This window comes from Galleria mellonella, unplaced genomic scaffold (assembly GCF_026898425.1).
Source record: "Galleria mellonella isolate WM207_F2 unplaced genomic scaffold, CSIRO_AGI_GalMel_v1 utg176, whole genome shotgun sequence".
NCBI classification, from domain to species: Eukaryota; Metazoa; Arthropoda; class Insecta; order Lepidoptera; family Pyralidae; genus Galleria; species Galleria mellonella.
In genome coordinates this window covers 809,877-828,765 of record NW_026442019.1, presented here as the reverse complement: position 1 = coordinate 828,765, position 18,889 = coordinate 809,877, and positions in this window count along the sequence as shown.

The window sequence follows — 18,889 nt, the reverse complement described above, 5'->3', positions numbered from 1 at the left end:
AACACCACCCTACTTTTTTTAACAGTCGGATAAAGTAGTGCTAATGTGGAAACATTACCGTTATTTTCCAACATCCTATACGGATCCATTTAAATCTCAAGGAAAGCTATTGAGGCTACTCGTTTCAAGCCATTTAGGGTTCCGTATGGCAATGACTATCGAAATCCCGTGGGTTTCTCGCATTAGTAAAAATACAAATTATCATAGTAAACAAATAAACACTAGTTGCAAAACGTGTGTAGACCGAATAGCTATCGGTGATTGATGTCTAATATTGAAAAATTTTTTTTAATTGAAGGTGAGGGAGAGGGAGACTGTACAAAAGTCGATTGCTTGGGTACCTCTGTCCTATTCGTGTTTCAACCGTGAAGCAGTTGTGTTTGCATGGCTGTGTTTCGGTTTGAAGGGTGGGATAGGGAATTTACAGGGTACAGAGGATAAACACCTGAGCCCTAAGGAATGGCAACGCATGGGGGGTATCATGGGCGAAACAGTATACTCTGTTATGTCCGTGGTACTGCTCATGTTTGTAGGCGACGGTTACCACTTTCCATCAGTTGGACCGTCAGCTTGTTTGCCATTCTAAGTTGTATAAAAAAAAACCTTTTAAAAATAGCATTTATTTATTTTCTTTTTCTGTCAAATAATATTTTGTTATTAGTGAACGTAATTTTTAAATATTACGATTATTGTATTACAAAAAAAAAAAATCTTTATTCATTATTTTCTATTTTATTGTTTTATACAACGAACCCTTCACAAATAGAGTGGTCGACCTTCGACTGGGCAACCCCAATCATCGTTCGGTCGCCCATTTGACGGTCGACCGGTCATCGACCGTCAATTCGGCATGGGCGTCTGTAATGGGTTAAAATTGCCCAATATATAATGTGTCGAAGAATTTGAAAAGTATAATATATGGTATGTATGTATGTATGTATACCGGGCATGCGCTCATCCCAAGCGGTGACACAGCCAAACACCCGAAGTCTTTTAGTAATAATGAATATTCGAATGCAAAATAAAAAATCAAACCGACGGAACCCAACTCTTTATTCTCCAAACCTTACTTGTCCACTGCGGTATTATACCAAGGCATTGAAGTGTAAAGTTACACGGCTTCCATCATTTAGCTATTCAGTTCATCTAAATAGCACTTCGTCGGATATTCTTTGCCTTCCAAAAAAGTTTTTGGAAATAGGTCGGGTTAAAAAAAAAATAGCGCAGTCTGAATCCTGTGGTATGCTGAGTTGTAAATGTAAAAAAAAAAAGAATATTTTAGATTTTAATCCCTAATGTAAGATTATTTTAATTTTGTGTCTAATATGAACGGCCATTTTGTCATTGATTCTTTTGTCTACCTACATCAAATCACTGTTTATTTTGTACGTTCAAAAAGAAATATCAATTATGGTATTTCATTTTATATGCATTTTTTATATAATATTATCAATTTGTTTTTATAATAATTAAATTTACAAAAAAAATACTAGTCATTCAACGACTCGGTGGTTGTTATCAATGAATTTATATATATTTTTTTATACAACTTAGAATGGCAAACAAGTTGACGGCCCATCTGATGGAAAGTGGTAACCGTCGCCTATAGACATGAGCAGTACCATGGACATAACAGAGTATACTGTTTCATCCATGATACTCCCCATGCGTTGCCATTTCTGAGGACTCAGGTGTTAGTCCTCTGTACCCAGTAAATTCACGCCATATCCCATCCACCCTTCAAACCGAAACACAGCCATGCAAACACAACTGCTTCACTGTTAAAACACGAATGGGACAGAGGTACTCAAGCAATCGACTTTTGTATAAAGTCTCCCTCTGATAATATAAAAATGGCGATAGCCTTTTGGAAAGGGTGGTCGTAATAAAGGTACAAAAGGCGGTCTTATCGCTAGGGCAATCTCTTACAGACAATCTTATTTGGTGGACGTAATATTCGACATCACCATATCAGCCATTATCCGTCCACTGTTGGACATAGGCCTCCTCTATAGATTGCCATAAAGAACGCTTCTGAGCCACCTGCATCCACTGACTCTCTGCAACGCATTTCAGGCATCCTATACTGCGTTTACCGGGACAGAGGTACCCAAGCAATCGATGCTTGGGTACCTCTGTCTCATTCGTATTTAAACCGTGAAGCAGCTGTGTTTGCATGGCTGTGTTTCAGTTATAAGGGTGGGATATGGCGTGAATTTACAGGGTACAGAATATAACACCTGAGTCTTCAAGAATGGCAATGCATGGGGGGTATCATGGGTGAAACAGTATACTCTGTTATGTCCATGGTATTGCTCATGTCTATAGGCGACGGTTACCACTTTCCATCAGGTGGGTCAGCTTGTTTGCCATTTTAAGTTGTATAAAAAAAAATCAATTAAAAAAAAATCGTGTCAGCTATTTCTCTTTTTATTTTTATGATCATAGCTACAGTTAAGTAGATCTCTCCAATTCCACAGTTAAAAATTCACCATTGAACAATCAAAACCTAGTGTTGGGTGGTCGTAAATCGCTGTCAGCCGCACTTGGGAGTAAATCTCCACCTATTCTAAGTTCCGTTTCAGTGTTCGTTAAAAGAAAATTCTGGAATTTTTACTCAACTACCAAAAGATAAGAGGGTAATGTATTTTAAAGAAAGATCTGCGAGTTCGGATGTGTTTATAATTGACGTTTTTGTCCGTTTAGTTGTTTTATATTTATTAACAAAACGTACAAAACACCTTTTTAATAAAGATATATAGGGGGGAAAGGGATTGTTAGTAATGGAGACTGAGAATCCCATTGCTAGCAATATACCCAACCAGGTCGACCTCCTCGCGGTTCCCCCTGGAAACTATCATGGTTGATTCCTGATGAATTCATCATGATGGGCTAACTGGCCTGTTTTCATTCTCATCTATCACCCTTCACTGGTGCTCCGCCAGCGTATCCCGTTAGCGCAGGCGGGATTACCATTCCATTTTCACCTATAAAAAAAAAATACAGATACATAATTTTTACAAATATTTAATTAACTTTGAATGTGTGCTGGTTGGTTTGTTTGTACATGTCAAATATAAGTTGAATTTAAACCAGTTTCTGCTAATTTGCGGAAATTTTGCATACAGTTTTAGCTTTAATGACAATACAATATGCAATAATCTTAGATTATATAGATAGAGGGTCTTCATACAAATGCTTTGAAAAAAGCGGGTCATCTTATTTATTAAATAATACGTCAAGATACATAGTATGTGTAAATATATAAAACACTGATAAAAAAAAATGAGTCGGCTAATTTGACAATTAGCTGACAAAAATTGACCCGTTTTTGAAACTCGATGCTCTATCTATATAATGTAAGGCAATAATCAATATTGTGGTATTTTCAAAATGGCCGCTGCCACAAGATGGCGGATGGTGTATATTTTGTCAGCCCTGTTAATGTGGGTCAAAGATTTCATTATTCTTTGCTCTTAGATGTGGGTATCAAGTATCAAGCTTGAACAATAGGTAACGATGACATAAATGACATCATTGCAGCCACAAGATGGCGGAATACATGATAAGAGCTTGGTTTTTTAAATGTTCTTAAACAGGCTTGTTGTTAATTCACGTATATTAACCGAATATAAAACATTAATTAGTACTTGATTTTGTTTTATTTAATACATACAGACCTAAAGTAAATTAAAGTAAACCATATTAATTAAATTGATATTTTGGAAATATTTTTGCAGTGGAATAGAAAAAAAAAAAATATTTACACAAACACAATTAATCGGGTATCGTCATTTATCTTAATTTCAGCCGTTTACCGTTCACTGCTGGACATAGATCTCCCCCATAGACTGCCATAAGGAACAATCCTGAGTCACCTGCATTAATCAATTAGGTATATAATAACATAAGGTATTAAATATTTTAAATAATATAGTGTTTCTATATACTCATTTCATCATTTCAGCCATTATCCGTCCATTGTTAGACAGAAGGCTGCCCCATAAATTGATCCCATAGTCATAAAGAACGGTCCTGAGCCACATGCATCCAGCGATTCCTTGCAATGCATTTCAGGTCGTCACTCCATCTAGTGGGCTGGGTTCACTGCGTTTGCCCGTAAGCGGTCGCCACTCAAGAACCTTTTTTCCCCATGTCCATGAAGTCGGTTTATTAATTATATAAAATCTTGCTACAGTTCAAATATCTATAGCAATAATTAAGTAATTTAATTCTATAGCAGATAATTTATTATTATTATTAACAATCTTACAATATAGTTATAATAATTAAGTTAATTGTTTGACACCGGTCCGTGAAGATTGTCTTGCTGTCCAGCATAGGCCTCCCCTAGAGTTTGCCACTGAATGCGATTCTGCGCTTGTCTTTTCCAGGTGTGTCCCGCTATTTTTTTGATATCGTCTTCCCGTCTACGACGCTGTCTCCCTTTTTTTCTCTTATATCGTCTCGGACACCACGCTGTAACATCCTTAGACCATTTTTTTTTATTTATTCTAACCATATGTCCTGCCCACCTCCATTTTAGTTTCTTGATACAGTAAGTAACATCCGTGAATGCAGATAGGTATAGATGTATATTAAATAATTAAATTAATTTGTTAACAGTGTTTCTCATTGCCGGTAGGTTAGCAGAAAATTTGCTCATGTCCGTTTAGTTCTATTACATATTTGCAGCAGTTTAATTTTAATTTTTATGAAATTCCTTTTACGTCGTGTACTATTGCATTGCAAAAATTACAATGTGAATATGTTCATGTAATTATTATTATTATATAGAGACCCATAGTTACTAATATTATAAATGTGAAAGTCAGTTTGTTTATTACCTCTTAGTGGCTTAACGGTTTAACCAATAGCTATAAAATTTACGGTATACACGTACGTAATACGTAAACGAAGGACATAGGCATACTTTTTATTCCGGTCACACGGGCGAAGTCGCGTGTAAAAGATATCATTCAATAATCGCCATCACTGTTTCCCCAAACGTACACAATATCTAAGAAAATCACTCGAATTAAGTGACTCGCCGTCATTTCAAATGATTATGGCTAACTTTATTTTGATCCTTATGCTGATGTCTATAAGGAACGAGCACGCCAATAGTGTTGGTATAAATCAAAGTGGTAAGCACCCATTGATATGGAAGGGCTGACAGTTCGGCTTATCATGCATAAGGCGACCGTGACACGGTGGTTTGATGCTAAGAACAAGCAATTACATAGAAGGAGTGATAAAATTGTCAATTCATAGCAAAGAGCTAGTGTATAGAAAATGTTATACGGCCGTATAACCCTACCAAATTCAGATACAACCTGCTCGCATACTTTCTACATAAACTGTGTCGAATATATAATTTAGTAATGTAAAATTTGTCATTGACAAATAATTGACATATCAAACATTTTCTATACACTAGCCTGCTATAAATTGAGAAAAATAGCAACTGATGGTGTATCTTCCTTTCTCTTCTTATTAATTATATTTGAAAAAGACATAAAGGAAGCAACCATATGATTTAGTGAATACCTTTTTCTCAAACATGCTTGGAAATGTTAGCATTATTTTGATAATTTTCTTCGAGATAAATCAAAATTGCCGTACTGGTCAGATACATGCGGGCAGCGGCCGGCAAAAGTTGTATGAAAATCCATATCTGTCGTGTTTTGCGGCCAGATAAATTACTATGTAAACTCATATCTGTCCTGTAATTTAAAAATGCAATGACCTTTTACTTCGAAACATGGCTACCAAGGAGATAACTAATACAAGGTTTTATTTAAAATTCGAACTGGCTTGTAAATAGAAAGCTGTTTATTGAAAAAAAATAAACGAACATTATGGCGCGTGAAAAATTATTATTGTTTGTTATTCGTCACTGATCTTAAAAAGTAAAATTGTGTTTTTGATTTCCGCGCATTGTTTGAGAAAAGTACTGTACAAGCCTTGGCCACAACTAGGCATTGATGGACTCACGTATGTGTGCCTCGGCTACGCCTCGGCCCACATTTGCACGTTCGTCCATCAATGCCTCAGTTGCTGGCCGCTGCAGTAATATACTATAATAGGCATGTGCATTAATATTGTATTGTATTTAAAGTTTGTTATATGTGTTATGATGCAATATGCTGTTGGTGTTTCTTTAAATAAATAAATATAATATATATATTCTAAGGTCCCGCTGCGGAATTCTGCATATATTATATAAAACTTTTTAATAAAATTTCGTTTTAATAAAAGATGAGCTAAAATATGCAATACACCCGAATTTCCTGCTCCCAGATATCCGCAACCTAGGGTTGCCAACATCTAAAACTCTATTCTAAATGACTGTGGTATAGGTACTTTTTTTTATGGGTGTAAATGGGATGGTGGGACGCCGCGCTAACGGGATACGTTGGCGGAGCACCAGTGAAGGATGATAGATGAAAATGAAAACAGGCCAGTTAGCCTATCATGATGAATTCATTAGGAATTAACCATGATAGTTTCCAGGGGGAACCGCGAGGAGGTCGTCCTGGTTGGGCATATTGCTAGCAATGGGATTCTGTGTCCATCACTAACAATCCCTTTCTCCCCAGTGTTATAGGTACTGAGAATTGTTTTTTTTTTTAATAAAACTTACATAAACGAAAGTTTATTCTTTTCTTCTATGCATGCGATGTATACATGTCCATAAACATAGGGTTGCCTATAGAAAATAGGTACAAGCCACCCATCAACCTGGTTGCGGCGAAGAGCAGATAACCCGAACAATAGTATAGGTACCTAAATATCCAATTCTATTCAATTATTTCAGTAAAAACACTCTTTTATAGATAGATAGATAGATACTCTTTATTGTTTCCTCCAAAAGATTACAATAGTAAACTTATTATAAATATAAATAATTACAAGAAATAATCACAGTGAGAAAACAATGGGCGACGTTATCGCTAAAAGCCCTAATTCCTAAAGCTACTTTACCAGAGGGAGACTGTGTACAAAAGTCGATTGCTTGGGTACCTCTGTCCCATTCGTGTTTCAACCGTGAAGCAGTTGTGTTTACATGGCTGTGTTTCGGTTTGATAGGTGGGATATGGCGTGAATTTACATGGTACAGAGGAATAACACCTGAGTCCTCAGGAATGGCAACGCATGGGGGGTATCATGGGCGAAACAGTATACTCTGTTATGTCCATGGTACTGCTCATGTCTATAGGCGACGGTTACCACTTTCCATCAGGTGGGCCGTCAGCTTGTTTGCCATTCTAAGTTGTATAATAATAATAAAATAAGCTAAATATTGTATTTCTGTTAAGCAGCAAAACTTACCGTGTAAGGGGAGCCTAAAGTTTTTGTTGTCAAAGCGGGTTTCATAGGAGGGTTAGTAGGTCCTTAGACAACTATGGGGGTCAACAGCTTAGGTACAGTCAGCTAAAGATATGTATATATTATGCTTATGACCTCGTCTCATTGTTCAAATGACCTCAAAAGGGAAGTTATCAATTTAACTGTCTTTTCAACCGACTTGGAAAAAGAGGGTTCACAATTCGATTGTTTTTTTTTTTATGTATGTTAATTCAGAATTCCGTCACTTTTTTTATGGATGATAATGCTATTGTAACCCCGTCTGCGGTATCGGTATACACTAGTGGGGCACCAGTGAGAGATGATCGGTGAGGATGAAGAGGCAGGTCAATTAGCCCATTGTCACGAATTCAACGATAAATTAGTCACGATGGTTTCCAGGGAGAATCGTGTGTAGGTCGACCTGATAAGGTATATTTGATAGTGATGGGGACTAACCTCCCTATTACTAACAATTCCTTCCCATTGCTCCGTCACTTACAAGCCTATTGCGAATGTTCTTTTTTTACTGTGAAAAGACTTATCTTTTATATGGTATGCTTTTAAATTGACCCCACAGAAATTTTTTTAATCCGGTACAGTAGTTTTTAAATTAAAATGCCCAACTAGTTTTGACTCGGTGATGTTGTTTTCTCATTGTGATTATTTCTTGTAATTGTTTATATTTATAATAAGTTTACTATTGTAACCTTTTGGAGGAAACAGTAAAGAGTATCTATCTATCTATCTATAATTCAGATAAAGGCAGAAAGATGATGATGATGATGTCATTCATCATCATCATTAAATAGTGATGACAATGTTAGTAATATAAATGTTACTAATAGCATATTTAGTGGAAGTAAATTTGTTTGTTTATGACGAAGAACAACTATTTATAAGGATAAATAGTAGTTCTAGATTGCCCATACACCGCACACAAGTCGTTCGCTTGGGCACCTCTGTTCCATTTGTGTTTCTACCGTGAAGCAGTTGTTTGCATGACTGTGTTTCGGTTTGAGGGATGATATATGGTAGTGAATTTACAGGGTACAGAGAAATAACACCTGAGTCCTCAGGAATGGCAACGCATGGGGGGGTATCATGAGCGAAACAGTATACTCTGTTATGTCCATGGTACTGTTCATGTTTATAGGCGACGGTTACCACTTTCCATCAGGTGGGCTGTTAATTTGTTTGTCATTCTAAGTTGTATAAAAATAAAAATCGGTAAAAAAACTTTTAAGTTAAACGGTTTTATTTTATGTGCACTGAAAACTACAAAATAAATAAATAGTTACTTACCTATCAACCTACGTAGGTGATCTCGGTCATTAATATCTCTGATGGTAGTGGTTGTCATAACATGAACCATGTCAGCGGCCGAAAGGCAGTTCATGAGAGAACACTAACACCAGGGTTTGCTTGGTAGGTAAACTAAGCAGCTCACACTATAACAAGTAGGTATTTTGACCTTCTAGTTCAGAAATATTTTAGTACTAGGCAGAATAGCTTTTAGGCATATTAGACTAAAATAAAAACGTGGGGCCCATTAACTATTTCTGTATTACTTTCTACTATACTAAGTGTGGATTGCATCGACTTATTATAATCGTCATCATCATCATCCTAGCGGTTTATCCCGGTCGCATCCGAAACCTCATAGCTCCGGAGTCCAGGGTCCGCTGAATCGACTTACTATAATCGTAACTGGAGGTTTTGACCATCAATAACCAGCCGTTACGGCTTCACCAGCGAACGCCGAGCTCATGATCTACCAAAGTATAAGATATGCTCTGCTATAGGTATGATTTCAGAGGGGCCCCACGTTTTTATTTTAGTCTAATATGCCTAAAAGCTATTCTGCCTAGTACTAAAATATTTCTGAACTAGAAGGTCAAAATACCTACTTGTTATAGTGTGGGCTGCTTAGTTTACCTACCAAGCAAACCCTGGTGTTAGTGTTCTCTCATGAACTGCCTTTCGGCCGCTGACATGGTTCATGTTATGACAACCACTACCATCAGAGATATTAATGACCGAGATCACCTACGTAGGTTGATAGGTAAGTAACTATTTATTTATTTTGTAGTTTTCAGTGCACATAAAATAAAACCGTTTAACTTAAAAGTTTTTTTACCGATTTTTATTTTCTTGTTTTTAGTATTTAGTGAAATTGTTTACCGAATATTCCTCATTTTATTTAATTCATTCAGTGCATCATTATTACATGGTTTCTTACCTGATAATTTAGTACAATCTAATTCCTCAATACATAGCCCTTCCAGAGACTTGACTCGACTTAGAGCCACGTATGCTTGTCCTTCCTCAAACCATTTTGAGCCCAAATATACTACTGCATGGTCGACGGTGCTGCCCTGCATTTTATGGACGGTGAATGCTCATGACAAAACTAAGGGCAACATCCTTTTTTCAGCCGTACCATAATTGAATTTTGCTGGAAACTGTATGGCTTTAGGGTAAATAACGTGCATGCCGTCTGTGCCAAAGTCAATTAAAACTGATGATATATCTGTTTCGTACATTTGGGTTCGACGGAACTGAGGCCAAAAAGGTGTCTGAGTGTCAAGTGTCTGAGTGTCTTGTATCCGAGTGTCCAGTGTCTGAGTGTCTAGTGTCTAGTGTTTAGTATCTGAGTGTCGAGTGTCGAGTGTCTAGTGTCTGAGTGTCGAGTGTCGAGTATCGAGTTTCGTGTGTCGAGTGTCGAGTGTCGAGTGTCGAGTGTCTAGTGACGAGTGTCTAGTGTCTAGTGTCTGAGTGTCGAGTGTCTGAGTGTCTTGTGTCTAAGTGTCGAGTGTCGAGTGTCGAGTGTCGAGTGTCGAGTGTCGAGTTTCGAGTGTCTAGTGTCTGAGTGTCTGAGTATCTGAGTGTTTGAGTGTCTAGTGTCGAGTGTCTGAGTGTCTAGTGTCTGAGTGTCTGAGTGTCGAGTGTCGAGTGTCGAGTGTCGAGTGTCGAGTGTCGAGTGTCGAGTGTCGAGTGTCGAGTGTCGAGTGTCGAGTGTCGAGTGTCGAGTGTCGAGTGTCGAGTGTCGAGTGTCGAGTGTCGAGTGTCGAGTGTCGAGTGTCGAGTGTCGAGTGTCGAGTGTCGAGTGTCGAGTATCGAGTGTCGAGTGTCTAGTGTCAGAGTGTCTAGTGTCTGGGTGTCTGAGTGTCAAGTGTCTGAGAGTCTAGTGTCTGAGTGTCTTGTATCCGAGGGTCTAGTGTCTGAGTGTCTAGTGTCTGGGTGTCTGAGTGTCTAGTGTCTAAGTGTCGAGTGTCGAGTGTCGAGTGTCGAGTGTCAAGTGTCGAGTGTTGAGTGTCGAGTGTCTAGTGTCTGAGTGTCTAACGTCTGGGTGTCTGAGTGTCAAGTGTCTGAGAGTCTAGTGTCTGAGTGTCTTGTATCCGAGTGTCTAGTGTCTGAGTGTCTAGTGTCTGGGTGTCTGAGTGTCTAGTGTCTAAGTGTTGAGTGTCGAGTGTCGAGTGTCGAGTGTCGAGTGTCAAGTGTCGAGTGTCGAGTTTCGAGTGTCTAGTGTCTGAGTGTCTAGTGTTTGGGTGTCTGAGTGTCAAGTGTCTGAGAGTCTAGTGTCTGAGTGTCTTATATCCGAGTGTCGGAGTGTCTAGTGTCTAGTGTTTAGTATTTGAGTGTCGAGTGTCGAGTGTCGAGTGTCTAGTGTCTGAGTGTCGAGTGTCTGAGTGTCTAGTGTCTAGTGGCTAGTGTTTAGTGTCTGATTGTCGAGTGTCGAGTGTCGAGTGTCGGGTGTCGAGTGTCGAGTGTCGAGTGTCGAGTGTCGAGTGTCGAGTGTCTGAGTGTTTAGTGTCTGGTGTTTAGTGTCTGAGTGTCGAGTGTCGAGTGTCAGAGTGTCTAGTGTCTGGGTGTCTGAGTGTCAAGTGTCTGAGAGTCTAGTGTCTGAGTGTCTTGTATCCGAGTGTCCAGTGTCTGAGTGTCTAGTGTCTGGATGTCTAGTGTCTAGTGTCTAGTGTTTAGTGTCTGAGTGTCGAGTGTCGAGTGTCGAGTGTCGAGTGTCGAGTGTCGAGTGTCGAGTGTCGAGTGTCTAGTGTTTAGTGTCTGAGTGTCGAGTGTCGAGTGTCGAATGTCGAATGTCTAGTGATGAGTGTCTAGTGTCTAGTGTCTGAGTGTCGAGTGTCTGAGTGTCTTGTGTCTGGTGTTTAGTGTCTGAGTGTCGAGTGTCGAGTTTCGAGTGTCTAGTGTCTGAGTGTCTAGTGTCTGACTGTCTAGTGTCTGGGTGTCTGAGTGTCAAGTGTCTGAGAGTCTAGTGTCTGAGTGTCTTATATCCGAGTGTCGGAGTGTCTAGTGTCTAGTGTTTAGTATTTGAGTGTCGAGTGTCGGGTGTCGAGTGTCGAGTGTCTAGTGTCTGAGTGTCGAGTGTCTGAGTGTCTAGTGTCTAGTGTCTAGTGTTTAGTGTCGAGTGTCGAGTGTCGAGTGTTGAGTGTCGGGTGTCGAGTGTCGAGTGTCGAGTGTCGAGTGTCGAGTGTCGAGTGTCGAGTGTCGAGTGTCGAGTGTCGAGTGACGTCGAGTGTCGAGTGTCTGAGTGTCTAGTGTCTGGTGTTTAGTGTCTGAGTGTCGAGTGTCGAGTGTCAGAGTGTCTAGTGTCTGGGTGTCTGAGTGTCAAGTGTCTGAGAGTCTAGTGTCTGAGTGTCATGTATCCGAGTGTCCAGTGTCTGAGTGTCTAGTGTCTGGATGTCTGAGTGTCTAGTGTCTAGTGTTTAGTATCTGAGTGTCGAGTGTCGAGTGTCGAGTGTCTAGTGTCTGAGTGTCGAGTGTCGAGTGTCGAGTGTCTAGTGTTTAGTGTCTGAGTGTCGAGTGTCGAGTGTCGAGTGTCGAATGTCTAGTGATGAGTGTCTAGTGTCTAGTGTCTGAGTGTCGAGTGTCGAGTGACGTCGAGTGTCGAGTGTCTGAGTGTCTTGTGTCTGGTGTTTAGTGTCTGAGTGTCTAGTGTCCGAGTGTCTAGTGTCTGAGTGTCTTGTATCCGAGTGTCTAGTGTCTGTCAGTCTAGGGTCTGAGTGTCTGAGTGTCTAGTGTCTGAGGGTCTAGCGTCTGAGTGTCTAGTGTCGAGTGTCGAGTGTCAAGTGTCGAGTGTCGAGTTTCGAGTGTCTAGTGTCTGAGTGTCTAGTGTCTGGATGTCTGAGTGTCAATGGTCTGAGTGTCAATGGTCTGAGAGTCTAGTGTCTGAGTGTCTTATATCCGAGTGTCGGAGTGTCTAGTGTCTAGTGTTTAGTATTAGAGTGTCGGGTGTCGAGTGTCGAGTGTCGAGTGTCGAGTGTCGAGTGTCGAGTGACGTCGAGTGTCGAGTGTCTGAGTGTCTTGTGTCTGGTGTTTAGTGTCTGAGTGTCGAGTGTCGAGTGTCGAATGTCGAATGTCTAGTGATGAGTGTCTAGTGTCTAGTGTCTGAGTGTCGAGTGTCTGAGTGTCTTGTGTCTGGTGTTTAGTGTCTGAGTGTCGAGTGTCGTTTCGAGTGTCTAGTGTCTGAGTGTCTAGTGTCTGACTGTCTAGTGTCTGGGTGTCTGAGTGTCAAGTGTCTGAGAGTCTAGTGTCTGAGTGTCTTATATCCGAGTGTCGGAGTGTCTAGTGTCTAGTGTTTAGTATTTGAGTGTCGAGTGTCGGGTGTCGAGTGTCGAGTGTCTAGTGTCTGAGTGTCGAGTGTCTGATGTCTAGTGTCTAGTGTCTAGTGTTTAGTGTCGAGTGTCGGGTGTCGAGTGTCGAGTGTCGAGTGTCGAGTGTCGAGTGTCGAGTGTCGAGTGTCGAGTGACGTCGAGTGTCGAGTGTCTGAGTGTCTAGTGTCTGGTGTTTAGTGTCTGAGTGTCGAGTGTCGAGTGTCAGAGTGTCTAGTGTCTGGGTGTCTGAGTGTCAAGTGTCTGAGAGTCTAGTGTCTGAGTGTCATGTATCCGAGTGTCCAGTGTCTGAGTGTCTAGTGTCTGGATGTCTGAGTGTCTAGTGTCTAGTGTTTAGTATCTGAGTGTCGAGTGTCGAGTGTCGAGTGTCTAGTGTCTGAGTGTCGAGTGTCGAGTGTCGAGTGTCTAGTGTTTAGTGTCTGAGTGTCGAGTGTCGAGTGTCGAGTGTCGAATGTCTAGTGATGAGTGTCTAGTGTCTAGTGTCTGAGTGTCGAGTGTCTGAGTGTCTTGTGTCTGGTGTTTAGTGTCTGAGTGTCGAGTGTCGAGTTTCGAGTGTCTAGTGTCTGAGTGTCTAGTGTCTGACTGTCTAGTGTCTGGGTGTCTGAGTGTCAAGTGTCTGAGAGTCTAGTGTCTGAGTGTCTTATATCCGAGTGTCGGAGTGTCTAGTGTCTAGTGTTTAGTATTTGAGTGTCGAGTGTCGGGTGTCGAGTGTCGAGTGTCTAGTGTCTGAGTGTCGAGTGTCTGAGTGTCTAGTGTCTAGTGTCTAGTGTTTAGTGTCGAGTGTCGAGTGTCGATTGTTGAGTGTCGTGTCGAGTGTCGAGTGTCGAGTGTCGAGTGTCGAGTGTCGAGTGTCGAGTGTCGAGTGACGTCGAGTGTCGAGTGTCTGAGTGTCTAGTGTCTGGTGTTTAGTGTCTGAGTGTCGAGTGTCGAGTGTCAGAGTGTCTAGTGTCTGGGTGTCTGAGTGTCAAGTGTCTGAGAGTCTAGTGTCTGAGTGTCATGTATCCGAGTGTCCAGTGTCTGAGTGTCTAGTGTCTGGATGTCTGAGTGTCTAGTGTCTAGTGTTTAGTATCTGAGTGTCGAGTGTCGAGTGTCGAGTGTCTAGTGTCTGAGTGTCGAGTGTCGTGACGTCGAGTGTCGAGTGTCTGAGTGTCTTGTGTCTGGTGTTTAGTGTCTGAGTGTCTAGTGTCCGAGTGTCTAGTGTCTGAGTGTCTTGTATCCGAGTGTCTAGTGTCTGTCAGTCTAGGGTCTGAGTGTCTGAGTGTCTAGTGTCTGAGGGTCTAGCGTCTGAGTGTCTAGTGTCGAGTGTCGAGTGTCAAGTGTCGAGTGTCGAGTTTCGAGTGTCTAGTGTCTGAGTGTCTAGTGTCTGGATGTCTGAGTGTCAATGGTCTGAGTGTCAATGGTCTGAGAGTCTAGTGTCTGAGTGTCTTATATCCGAGTGTCGGAGTGTCTAGTGTCTAGTGTTTAGTATTAGAGTGTCGGGTGTCGAGTGTCGAGTGTCGAGTGTCGAGTGTCGAGTGTCGAGTGACGTCGAGTGTCGAGTGTCTGAGTGTCTTGTGTCTGGTGTTTAGTGTCTGAGTGTCGAGTGTCGAGTGTCGAGTGTCTAGTGTCTGAGTGTCTAGTGTCCGAGTGTCTAGTGTCTGAGTGTCTTGTATCCGAGTGTCTAGTGTCTGTGAGTCTAGGGTCTGAGTGTCTGAGTGTCTAGTGTCTGAGGGTCTAGCGTCTGGGTGTCTGAGTGTCAAGTGTCTGAGAGTCTAGTGTCTGAGTGTCTTGTATTCGAGTGTCCAGTGTCTGAGTGTCTAGTGTCTGGATGTCTGAGTGTCTAGTGTCTAGTGTTTAGTATCTGAGTGTCGAGTGTCGAGTGTCGAGTGTCGAGTGTCTAGTGTCTGAGTGTCGAGTTTCGAGTGTCTAGTGTCTGAGTGTCTAGTGTCTGGATGTCTGAGTGTCAATGGTCTGAGTGTCAATGGTCTGAGAGTCTAGTGTCTGAGTGTCTTATATCCGAGTGTCGGAGTGTCTAGTGTCTAGTGTTTAGTATTAGAGTGTCGGGTGTCGAGTGTCGAGTGTCGAGTGTCGAGTGTCGAGTGTCGAGTGACGTCGAGTGTCGAGTGTCTGAGTGTCTTGTGTCTGGTGTTTAGTGTCTGAGTGTCGAGTGTCTAGTGTCTGAGTGTCTAGTGTCCGAGTGTCTAGTGTCTGAGTGTCTTGTATCCGAGTGTCTAGTGTCTGTGAGTCTAGGGTCTGAGTGTCTGAGTGTCTAGTGTCTGAGGGTCTAGCGTCTGGGTGTCTGAGTGTCAAGTGTCTGAGAGTCTAGTGTCTGAGTGTCTTGTATTCGAGTGTCCAGTGTCTGAGTGTCTAGTGTCTGGATGTCTGAGTGTCTAGTGTCTAGTGTTTAGTATCTGAGTGTCGAGTGTCGAGTGTCGAGTGTCGAGTGTCTAGTGTCTGAGTGTCGAGTGTCTGAGTATCTAGTGTCTAGTGTCTAGTGTTTAGTGTCTGAGTGTCGAGTGTCGAGTGTCGAGTGTCGAATGTCTAGTGACGAGTGTCTAGTGTCTAGTGTCTGAGTGTTGAGTGTCTGAGTGTCTTGTGTCTGGTGTTTAGTGTCTGAGTGTCGAGTGTCGAGTGTCGAGTGTCGAGTGTCGAGTGTCTAGTGTCTGAGTGTCTAGTGTCCGAGTGTCTAGTGTCTGAGTGTCTTGTATCCGAGTGTCTAGTGTCTGTGTGTCTAGGGTCTGAGTGTCTGAGTGTCTAGTGTCTGAGGGTCTAGCGTCTGAGTGTTTAGTGTCCGAGTGTCTAGTGTCTGGGTGTCTCAGTGTAGTCCTATTATTTGATACCCATATTGTGGTGGTTGTGGAAAAATATGTACCTAGTCCGCCATATTGGAACGGCGTCCATTTGGAATTTTAAATTTTGACATAATCATCGTGTTTTACTAGTGTAGCCCTTTCATTTGATACCCATATTGCGGGGGTTAAGGAAAATTATGTAATCCGCCATTTTGTATCGGCGGCCATCTTAGATTTATAATGTTATTGATTTTATTATATTGTATTGTCATCTAAATTAAATGTGTGTACCAAATTTCAGATCAATCTGACAACGGGAAGGTGCTTAAATTCCAATTTCTAATTTTGACCCAAATAAATAAATACCGTACAGGTCGAGCTAAATAAAACCGTTTAAAAACAAACGCTTTCATTAGCTGTGTGGTCTCAGTATAGAATGGGCCACCGCTTCCTTTCCCGTGGATGTCGTAAGGGACGACTAAGGGAGCTTAATAGACGAGAGATGAGCAGCAGCATCCTTCTTAAAACATTACCAACGCGTAACTGCGGATACCGACCCGTCTACCAGGGGGGAAAGGGATTGTTAGTAATGGAGACTGGGAATCCCATTACTAGCAATATACCCAACCAGGTCGACCTCCTCGCGGTTCCCCCTGGAAACTATCATTCCTAATGAATTCATCATGATAGGCTAACTGGCCTGTTTTCATTCTCATCGGTCACCCTTCACTGGTGCTCCGCCAGCGTATCCCGTTAGCGCGGGCGGGGTTACCATACCATTTTCACCCATCAAAAAAAAAAATCCGTCTGCCAAGCGTGGTAATTGCTGGTAAAACCCATCAAGGGCGAGAGTAACGGTTGATATGATGATGATGATGAAGGAGCAATTTTCATCACTATAGATTATTTACTTTTAGCAACCAAACCGAGTGATATAAAGTGCGAAATTTATGCGGCTATAAAATACAGTTGAAAACTTCCCGTCCCGCGTGGCCCCCGACAATTCTAGATACATACATAGAAAATAAAAGATAAACAATTTGTTTTGCCAGCGTATAAACCACCGGGGAACAAAATCCGCTCGGGGCGCTTGCGGTAACGTAAGGCCCACCGCACACAGTGACGCACGTTTCAACTGAGCGCACTAACGAAGGCGACACTAGATGGCGCTGTACATATTTTATTTACGTGGGCATTACTGTCTCGTTCGGGAGGGGGGAGGTAAGGGTGGTAATTGTTAGTATTGAAGTCTAGCAGCTCCATACAGTGTCAGGTTGACCTCCACGCAGTTCTCCTTAGAAACCATCGTGGTTGATTCTCATACTCTTATGGAATTCGTAACGGTGGGCTAATTTACCTACTTTTATCCTTACCTTTCATTTTTCAATAGTGCCGCGTCAGCGCATACCGATAGCATAAGTGCTTTTTTTATACCACTGACACGAAAAAATAAGCATAAGGCCCGCCTGATGGTAAGTGATTACTGTAATCTATGAATACCTGCAATATCAGGGATATTACACGAGCGTTGCCGACTCTAAAACCCAAACCTCTTTACTCTTTTTTGAAGAACTCCATGCTGTAGTATCTTGAAAAAACAACGACAGAGAGATCACTTCATAACCTGAGTTACCGTATGGGTGAAACAGTATATTCTGTTATGTCCATGGCACTGCTCATGTCTATAGGCGACGGTTACCACTTTCCATCAGGTGGGCCGTCAGCTTGTTTGCCATTCTAAGTTGTATAAAAAAGAAGATATCTATTTATTTATTTACACTTTATTGCACCAAGTAAAAAGAGTAATAACAAATACAGTAAATATTAATGAGAAGTGATACAAAAGGCAGTCTTATCGCTAAGCAATAAGATACCATTTTATTCTCGCCCATTAAAAAAAAGAATACTGGCTCATTCGTGTTTCTGTCACCAAACAAGCGCATTTATGGCTGTTTCGGTTTGAAGGGCAGTAATAATATAGGGTATACAGAGGAATAATATCTTAACCCTCAGAAATGATATAAAGGTTACTACAAAACATCACAGTACAATCTCATAGTGTCTATAGGCGACGATTACCACTTTCCATCAGGTGAGCTGTTAGTTTGTTTGTCATTTACAGTTGTATAAATATAAATTTTATTAATTTTATGCATTCTGATTTTGTTTTTGGTATTTTTTTTAAATCTTTTGTACATGTATCTTTTTTTATCTTTTTTTCACTTTGCTTTTGTATCTTTTGCTGTTTGTGTGCTGTAAGTGATGCAAATAAATTATCTATCTATCTATCTATCTATAAAAAAAATCACAGTAATCCCAACATATATATTGAATAGAAGTACTTTTTGCTCTGTAAACTAAGCTAAAATTATAAGTTAAGATTTCGTTTTATTAAACAAAAAAAAAAAAAAAAGGTAAATCACAGCAAATCTAGTTATTTTGATTAAAAAAATAAACTACTAAAGCCAATTTGATAAAATTTATATAAGACCAATATAAACTACAGTCTTTCTTAAAAAAAAAAAAAAAAAAAAAAACTCCAAACTGGCTTATAACTAACGAAGTTATAAGATAACAAACTTTAAAATGTACAACTGAATTCTTTGTGAAAAACCTGAAGTTGCTCGATAAAAATAATATTTATTAATAACTTCATTGTTCTTATTTTAAAATAATTAAAACTAGATGTTTCATTGACACATGTTTGAATTTAGAATGCGTAATCGTGTGCCAATAATACAACATTTTATCTGCAACAAACAGAAACAGGCGACTTTTTTTTTACAACACAGGGGGCAAACGAGCATGCGGCTCACTTGATGGTAAGTGACTACCGCCGTCCATGATTACCAACAACACCAGCGGCATTGCAGGTGTGCTGCCGGCCTTTTAAAAAGGAATATAAATCTGAATCTAAATATAAACTGCTTGAAATCATGTCATATATTGGTATATGTTACCTGATATGTACCATACACGTACTATATGTAAATGTGGATGTTCAATAAATATAATTCGGTCTGTGTGTTAACTTGGTCTTATATTTGTCTAGTATTTATTATAATTCTAAATATTTAAAAATGTATGGCCGCCATTAATATCGCATCGCCATATTTATTTATTTATTCTTTATTGTAC